This window comes from Fukomys damarensis, unplaced genomic scaffold, assembly GCF_012274545.1.
Source record: "Fukomys damarensis isolate Sample0158 unplaced genomic scaffold, DMR_v1.0_HiC HiC_scaffold_5, whole genome shotgun sequence".
In the NCBI taxonomy this organism is placed as follows: domain Eukaryota; kingdom Metazoa; phylum Chordata; class Mammalia; order Rodentia; family Bathyergidae; genus Fukomys; species Fukomys damarensis.
This window is the reverse complement of record NW_022900917.1, coordinates 47,418,951-47,426,894: the sequence shown is the minus strand read 5'-3', so window position 1 is coordinate 47,426,894 and position 7,944 is coordinate 47,418,951. Positions and strand designations below refer to the sequence as shown.

Below are 7,944 nucleotides of genomic sequence, written 5' to 3'. Positions count from 1 at the left end.
TCCTGCGTGCTCTGGGAGACGGGTTCCGAGAGGCGGTGGGAGGTTTAAAGGCCAGGGGTGCTTGGGAAATGGTGCTGTGGGGGCTGTGGTGAGTTTTATTCCTACGCAGATTGTTTAAAATAACTTATCTTTGATGTTGTTTTCGATTAACACACTTTTCTTTCTCCTTTTTCTTTTTTATCGCATCTTTCATCTTGTTACACAGAGACCTAAAGGACAAGGAAATAAAGGTGAGTTTGAAGTTTTTTTTGTTCTCAGTGTTGCCTTGATGCTACTTTTAAACTGTTTAAGATTTTTTTTGTGTTTGTTTTTTCCTTGAAACCACTTCTATAGAAAATATGAAAAAAAGCTTTTTAAATTATATTTCTGTTGAACAGATATTGTGAATGCAGTAGTATTTCTTTGGTTTTGCAGTTTTATCTGTTATGTAACTTCTGCCTCAAAGATTTCTACACTTCTGAACAATAAGTAGTTTCTTAATTGGGTATTTTGTTTTACATGTCTAGAATACATTGAAACATATAATTTACCTAGTATTCCTTGTCATATTAGTGAAAATCAGACAATCACTGATTTTGTGAAAGTCAATTGCAACAGGACAACACCTAAAGAACTCATAAATGAAAGGGAGTGTGTAGTCTTGTTACATAGTTCTATTTGTAATGTGACTCAATCTGGTATTTTAGAAAGGCCCGAAAAGGAAATAAATTGTGAGGTTTCTGCTGAAACTATGATACACTTTTTAGTAAGAGTACCATAAAACCTAAAGCACTAAAAAAATAAGTGTATTTTGTACTCCATATGAAACAATATGTAATCAGATGTTTCTGCTGAAACTATGATACACTTTTTAGTAAGAGTACCATAAAACCTAAAGCACTAAAAAATAAGTGTATTTTGTACTCCATATGAAACAGTATGTAATCAGCTCCATATGAAACAATATGTAATCAGCTGTCTGAACCTGACATTTTGATCATAAGACATTAGTGTAGAACTATAACTTTTCTTGGGGTATTTCCAGGGAACATTATAGCAAATTATACATTTATAACATATATAGTAGGGCTTGAAATTACACTAAATAGAATTATGCATCCTTTGTTTTTGTTTCATTAAGTCCTTAGAAAATGAGAACTATAATAGCGTTTTAGATGTAAGCTTAATATTTTTATTTGTGCTCTTTAAATTCTGTGGGTTTTTATTTCCTATTGCAAACTTGGTTAATTTGAAAGAACTTGGTTCTGTATATATAGATTAGTTAACACTTAAAGAATAACCAGGTAGATGGTACCGTGTTAAAAAACAGATTTGTTGTCTTAAGGATGTTTTAATTCAGTCTATAAACATTTAGAAAATTTGATTTTTAGAATTTCAATTTTATATTTAGAATTATTGTGTTAAAAACATAGACTTCAATTGATAGTTGCATTTTAAATGAATTTTTAAAAATTTGTAGATATTAAAGAAATGATTCGTTAATTTATTTTTTTGTTAGTCTGCCCAGTAGAAGGTTTATAGACTTGGAAATATATGAAATCTGTGGTCATTATTGCCTAGCGTAAATTATTTTATCCTAGATCTGTGGGGAGGTGGCACTTTGCAAGGCTATTTGAAATGCTAAGTGTTTTGTGTTACCTGCTTTAAGGTAAGTACACAAGTTCCATGAAGTACTTAATTTGTTTGATAAAACAAAATACATAAATCATTTGTATTGTAAGCTAGTATTGTAAGTTAGTAGTCTGTTACTGTAAGTTTGACTTATAACAAGATCATTTCACTTAGGTATGGCCTGTTGACATCTGTACTATAGATATGTTATCTATAATCTATATCATGTATTGATTACTGTTATTGTGATGTAAATTAACTACCTACTAACTATTTTCTGGTTATTTAAAAATTTTAATCTATCAGTGTCACTTCTGATTGTGTATTTAGACACACATTCAGGCTATTTGGATAGTTCTTTATTCTAGAAATTTTACTTTTCCTTTGTTCAGTTCATAATTTCATCTAAGGATAGGATGATGGACTGGGCTTTTTTTGGACTTCTTCATAGGTACTGACCTGAAAATTGAGCTTGAACATACTGCACTTTTTGTCAAAATTTCTCCTCTATAAAACAAAATCCTCTATAAAAAAATTGCTGTAACTACTGTAGTTTATAGTAGCTGTTGTATTTGCTGTATTTCTTTTTACCTTCTGAAGGAAGACTTTGTATGAAATCTATGCAGGAGGAGAAAAAAGTGCTATTGACCTAGAAATTTTGGTAATCACTTGAGTTTCTGTAAGTACATAGATACAGGTATACATTACTTGTGTTTTATGCCTCTGCTAGGAAAGTGATAAGGCTAAGACAGCACCACCAGTGAACTTGTACTGTGTATAGCTGAGAGAAACTTTTCAACATTAGCTGACTTTATATTCAAGCTAATGAAATTGTTTTATTATAGTTGTTTGCTTTTGTCAAGCAGAAAGTGTAGGTATTTCTTGAACTATAGCATCAATAGTCTAAGAATATGAGTAGTAATTTTGAGTTCAGAATTTAGCAGCTTATGAAAAATATATGTTCCTGAGAAGTTGGTATCATTTAAAATTTTGAAAGCATAATTATTTTAAATTGAAAATATAATTTCAGAGATGCTATATTTCCTTTCCTAATTGTCTTCAGTTGACATTGCTAACCTAATACAGTGCCTGGCTTTAATGCCTTTTATGTTCTAAGTGTTTTTCTGCATATCCTTAAGGACTTCATGTACTAAAGGAGCTAAAAGGAGCTATCAGTGTCTTTGCTAAGGCAAAAATGCTTAATTCTAGGTTTACTTGTTTATAAGTTTGAACTCTTTTTTTTTTTTTAACTAATAGAATGTCCCTGTGTGAAATGTCAGAACTCTATTATGCAAGGCAAGGGTAGTACCAAAAAGGATAGTTGAAATTTGAGGATAATTATTTACCTGTTGGTCCATAAATTTGAAAACTGACTTTATATTTTTACTAACAAATAGAATTTTTGCTTGCTAGAATAAAAGTGTGCTGTGCTACTTTTGCCAGTACTCCTGATGGAAGTGTCAGATGCCATCATAGGCCTTGCTCCCTCCTTTCTCCAGCCCCTTAAGTTTATGAATAAGCAAATATATGGAAAAGGATTTATCTTTTTTCTTCTCTTCCTTCCAACATTGTTTTATACAACTGCAATTTAAAGGAATTATGTTAAGTTTTAACATTTCAGGAAAGTAGTGGAAAAAGCCTTTTATTTTGGCAATATTATGTTGTATTCTTTCCCTGTCCTCCCTAGAAATAATTTCAAAGTACTTCACTATCATTTTAGCCTTCATTTTATTATTAATCTTCACAACATTCCTTTAAGGAGATAGAGGGTATATGGTATTGTCGCTGTTTTTGTAGGTGGGAAAACATGATGCACACATCTGTTGACTTTCCTAACTTGGTGTAGTCAGGACCAGAGCAAAGAATCACCTGGCTTCTAAGGCCCATGTTCTATCATTGATTTGACTCTGCTTCATAGAGCAGAGGAAACAGGAGAAGAATCATGTAAGTCATCTGTTCTTTTTTCCCCATGAAGAACTTTAACAGACTATGGAACTGACTTGGATTTCATTAGTATTTAATGGCATTCAGTCTCCAAGACATTACATTATCTTTAAATAATGTTTAAAAAAATAAGTCTTTACAACGCAGTTGAATCTTTTAAAGAATGTGAAACTCAAGGATTAGTTTGGAGTTTTAATTTAGCACAAATTGCTGGTCATAGGATGTGAAATATTTTTAACTGAACATTTTTTCCTGGATTGACTTATGCTTTGTATGTTGAAGAACTTCTAAGACATGCATGCATCATTAAAAATAACTAACATTGTATTAGTATATACAGGTACTGAGTTCTTGGTCTCAGCCTCTTAGAAGAGAACAAATAAATGAAGAGTAGTAGTAATAATTGCATACATTTTAAATAGGAACTTTTTGATTGTAGTAGCAGCATGAACTAGATTCCTAAGAATCTAATCTATAAAAGAAATAGGTATAATTTCAAAGTGATTAGCTGTTTTATCTTTTTTTTATCCTGCAATGCTAAGCATTGAACCCAGGCCTCATGCATGCTTTGCAAGTGCTCTACCACTGAGCTATAGAACACCCCAGCCCTGAGTAGCTGTTTCAACTTTTGGCTAATTTGTACTAGTGTAATTGCCCAATATTGAAGTTTTTGTTTCATTTTTTTCAAGAAGTAAAATTCCATGCATTGCTACCTTTGATAAAAGTAGGTAAAACTATAATCTCTTAGACTGAAATGATTAAACCTAGCCTTTAAAATGGTGGGGGATATAGCCTAAGGCACTTTCCTCTTTGTGGGGCACATTCTCAACTCCAGCTCTGATTCAGTCTTTATCAAATACAGTTAAACCACTATAGTGGAGTCAAGATCAAGTTGTCCTTTGTGTTGATCTTTTGATCTCTGAGAGGTAGTGTAGTATTGTAGGAAATCCACTTTGAAGGCTTCACAGAATAGCATCAGCTTTGATGGCTGCTGCTCATTAGATGGCAGAGAACTAAGGCATTTCACAAATCTTTGCTTCCAAGCCACTGTTAACTCAGCGTAACACTTTAGGAGATGTGAACATAAGGCAAAACTAGAGATAATGAAAATGTCCTTGATAGAAGAATGCATACCTTAAACTCATCATCCCAACAATAATTTGCAGTACTTTCTGCCATTGTAGAGTTGAGTATTAAATCTTTGAATATTGAGTTTTTATTCTAAAAGATTATCATTGCTTAGAAACTTTGAACTTTTTTGTCACACATTTCAGTATACACCATTTACAACTTTTAGCTTAGTAAGAATTGTTTTATGATGCTAATGTCATTTTTATTCATATTTGGATCTTGTAATATTTAGAATAATAGCCACGATTATTGAACACTGTCATTTAATACTCAGATGACGTGAAGTAGGTACTGTGAATAACCTTGAAAGAGTAGTTGTCAGAGGGTTAGGTTAAGCCATTACTGGAGATCACTTATTCTCTTGGTAGAGGACTTTGAATCCAAATTCAGGACTTTGTTTTGCATTCTTTGCTCAAAGGCATTTCTTACATAATGTTCAGAGAATTAACTGTAGAGCATTTATGGAAAAGATCTCTGAACAAATGTGGCATTCTAAGTTATTCTGACTTGTTTTCTCACATATTTCAAGAGTAATAATGGTTATCTTTGGTATCATTTTTTTTTTTTACATTCATGTGAAAATCTTCATATTTGTTCATCTATTTGGTAATAAGAATTTAACTCAGGACCTCAGAGCATTTTTAAGACGTGTTCTACCACTGAGCTACACTCATCCAGTCCTCACAGTTTTTAGTTTAAAATGGAGCCCTTTAGTTGTCTCCTAATTATGTTTATTCATCGTGATATTGTTTCAGGTAGGTGGATTTTAGCTCCTTTCTTTAACTGGAGACCTTTAAGATATTTATTAGAACTTTAGATTAAAATAGTAACCTCATTTACTTGCCTTTATTGGATTCATACATTTTATAGGGTAGAGAATATTTGGAAATCTCTCAGTTGTTTACAGCAGTACTTGAAATAGTTACTTTTGATTCAATTATAGCATATAGAGAATCCTTTCCAATATTTTTGTTACTTTCCTTATTACAATGTTGAAATTGGAATATTTAAATTTTTGCTATGGGGGTGGATAACTGGCTTGTGTTTGTATAACTTTGGGCTTATGTGTCACAAGATGTCAGGTTTTTTTGTGGCACATAAATATTCATCTTTAATAATGCTTCAAGAAGGTTTTACATGAAAAGAATAAAGAATTCAGTTTTACCTTTTCTGAGTTGGTTTGAAAAAATTGAAAATGTTAGGCTGTATTATGAGTTTCATAAATTACAACACTTCTAATAAAATTATGTTTTTTAGTTTCAGTACAAAACGGTTCGATTCATCAGAAAGATGCTGTAAATGATGATGATTTTGAGCCATACTTAAGTAGCCAGACAAATCAGGTAAGTTTTCTGCTACTTTCAGATTTTAGGAAGTTAAACTTTTTTTCAATATAAACTGATTTTTCTGTTAAATATTTTAATTGGATGAAGCTAACTGTAACATGAGTTAATTCATCTAATTTACCCACATGTAATAGATAATAGTTGTAGATGTATGGCATAAAAGTTCTCTTTTAGAGGTAGCAAAAACTAATTCTCTTTTTGTTAGTTAAAACTAGATTATGAAATGAAAAATATTTGAAGATGAGTATTGTTTTTATATAGTATGGGTAGATTATTTTGAATGTTGAAATAATCTTTTACTATTACTATCAACTTCATAACTAAAGCAAAAAGGCTTAATTAGCTAGAAATTTTTGTGAGGGGATTTTGTGTGAAATTTTTGGTTAATGATGGTTTATTTTTTATAATGAATTCTAATTTGAATTTTATTGAGAATTACTGAAAATTTTAATACAGTTTGGTATATTATGGCATAGAATTAAGGATTTTATAACACTTGTTTCTAAATTGTAAACATGGAGATTCATTTGCTCAATTATTAAGTAATAACTGATAGTTTTGTTGTTGTTGTTCTGTTTATTTTTGGTGTAGGGTGTGAACACAGGGACTTAACACATACTCAGCATATACCACTACTGAACCATAGTGCTTTTGAGGATTTGTGTAAATTAAATGTTTAAAAACAATAAAATAATGATATTAAGCTATCTGTGTCATTTCTGCCTGTTATTAAAAGTGTGTCACAAGACCAGGGATGTAGCTCATTGGCACCACGCCTTCTTGGAAAGTGCAAGATCCTGAGTTTGATCCCCAGTACTACCAAATGAATAAATAAATAAATAAAAGTATGTTACTGCTAGAAACATTTTAAAAGAAAAATTTCAGTATTAACCAGTTTCATTAGAGCATTCTGGAATGAAAATAGTTTTCTAGTTTTGCTTAAGAAAAATGGACTCCCAGATCTTAACATAAAGTTTTTAAAATTTTGACAGTTCAAGGAACCAAGAAAGTATTACTATAGAACTGAACAGTTAAGACAGTTTGAACAAAAAGTAATTTCCCTGTTTGTGGAAAGTAGAATTACTTTTACCATTTTGGAGAGTGGTTGTTAATGTTCTGTCTGATCTGCCTTTTGGTCATTAACCCAGTCTCTCCTGTCTGATGAGCAACATTCCTAGCATACATTGAAAGGGAATAAATAAATGAGAAAATAAAAATTGATGATAGAATCTGAAAATTTGTCTACTCTGAAAGAATGAAAAAATTGATTTCACATTTATCTAATCTTTTTTATCTCAACAAGTTTACTTTTCCACCTAAAGGTTGTGAGAAAATACATCACTGAAAAGTAGATCATTTGCTTTGAAATTTAGTGCAAGTTTTATGTATACTTTTGTCATATTTTCGCTCATGAATCTCAGTTAACATTCCTGATTTCCAGCTTTTTTGAGAAATTCTTTATGAAGCATAGTAAATGTTCCCCTAAAAAGGCCTCTATGATAACATAGATTTAGCAAGTTTATTGGGCTAACCAATTGAACTTTTTTCCAATTGATTTCACAGTTTATGTATCAAAATGTAAATGAAGTTCTAAGATGAGGCTATAGTATGAAATTCCCTAGTCTTAAATTCACATGCTATTTTTAAGGAATTTTAGTGGACTTTAAAAGATAGTTTGAGAATTGCTACCAGAAAGAATCATCTTACTTATTTTACTTGGTCATTACTACTTTACTTGATTGATTGTCATAAGAAGTTAGAAAGGTTTTTGTAAATCCAAAGAGGTACTTCAGGGGTTAGTTAAGGGTGTTGGGAGGGTTTCTAGTATAGTAACCAGAGCTGTGCTGTTTTATTCTTTTATATATTGGAATTCTGCATAAGTTTTCACTTCTAAAAGATAGTTTAAAAAATG

The 7,944-nt window shown here is 31.2% G+C and overlaps 1 protein-coding gene across 1 annotated transcript in view; it reads left to right on the top strand.

Moving 5' to 3' along the window:
* Ythdf3 (YTH N6-methyladenosine RNA binding protein 3) overlaps positions 1–7,944 on the top strand; it is a 17,429-nt gene that overhangs the window by 325 nt on the left and 9,160 nt on the right. The window contains exons 2-3 of the mRNA XM_010641318.1: positions 206–230; positions 5,944–6,029. The gene's annotated coding sequence lies outside the window, so the exon portion shown is untranslated. The remainder of the gene's footprint in view (positions 1–205; positions 231–5,943; positions 6,030–7,944) is intronic.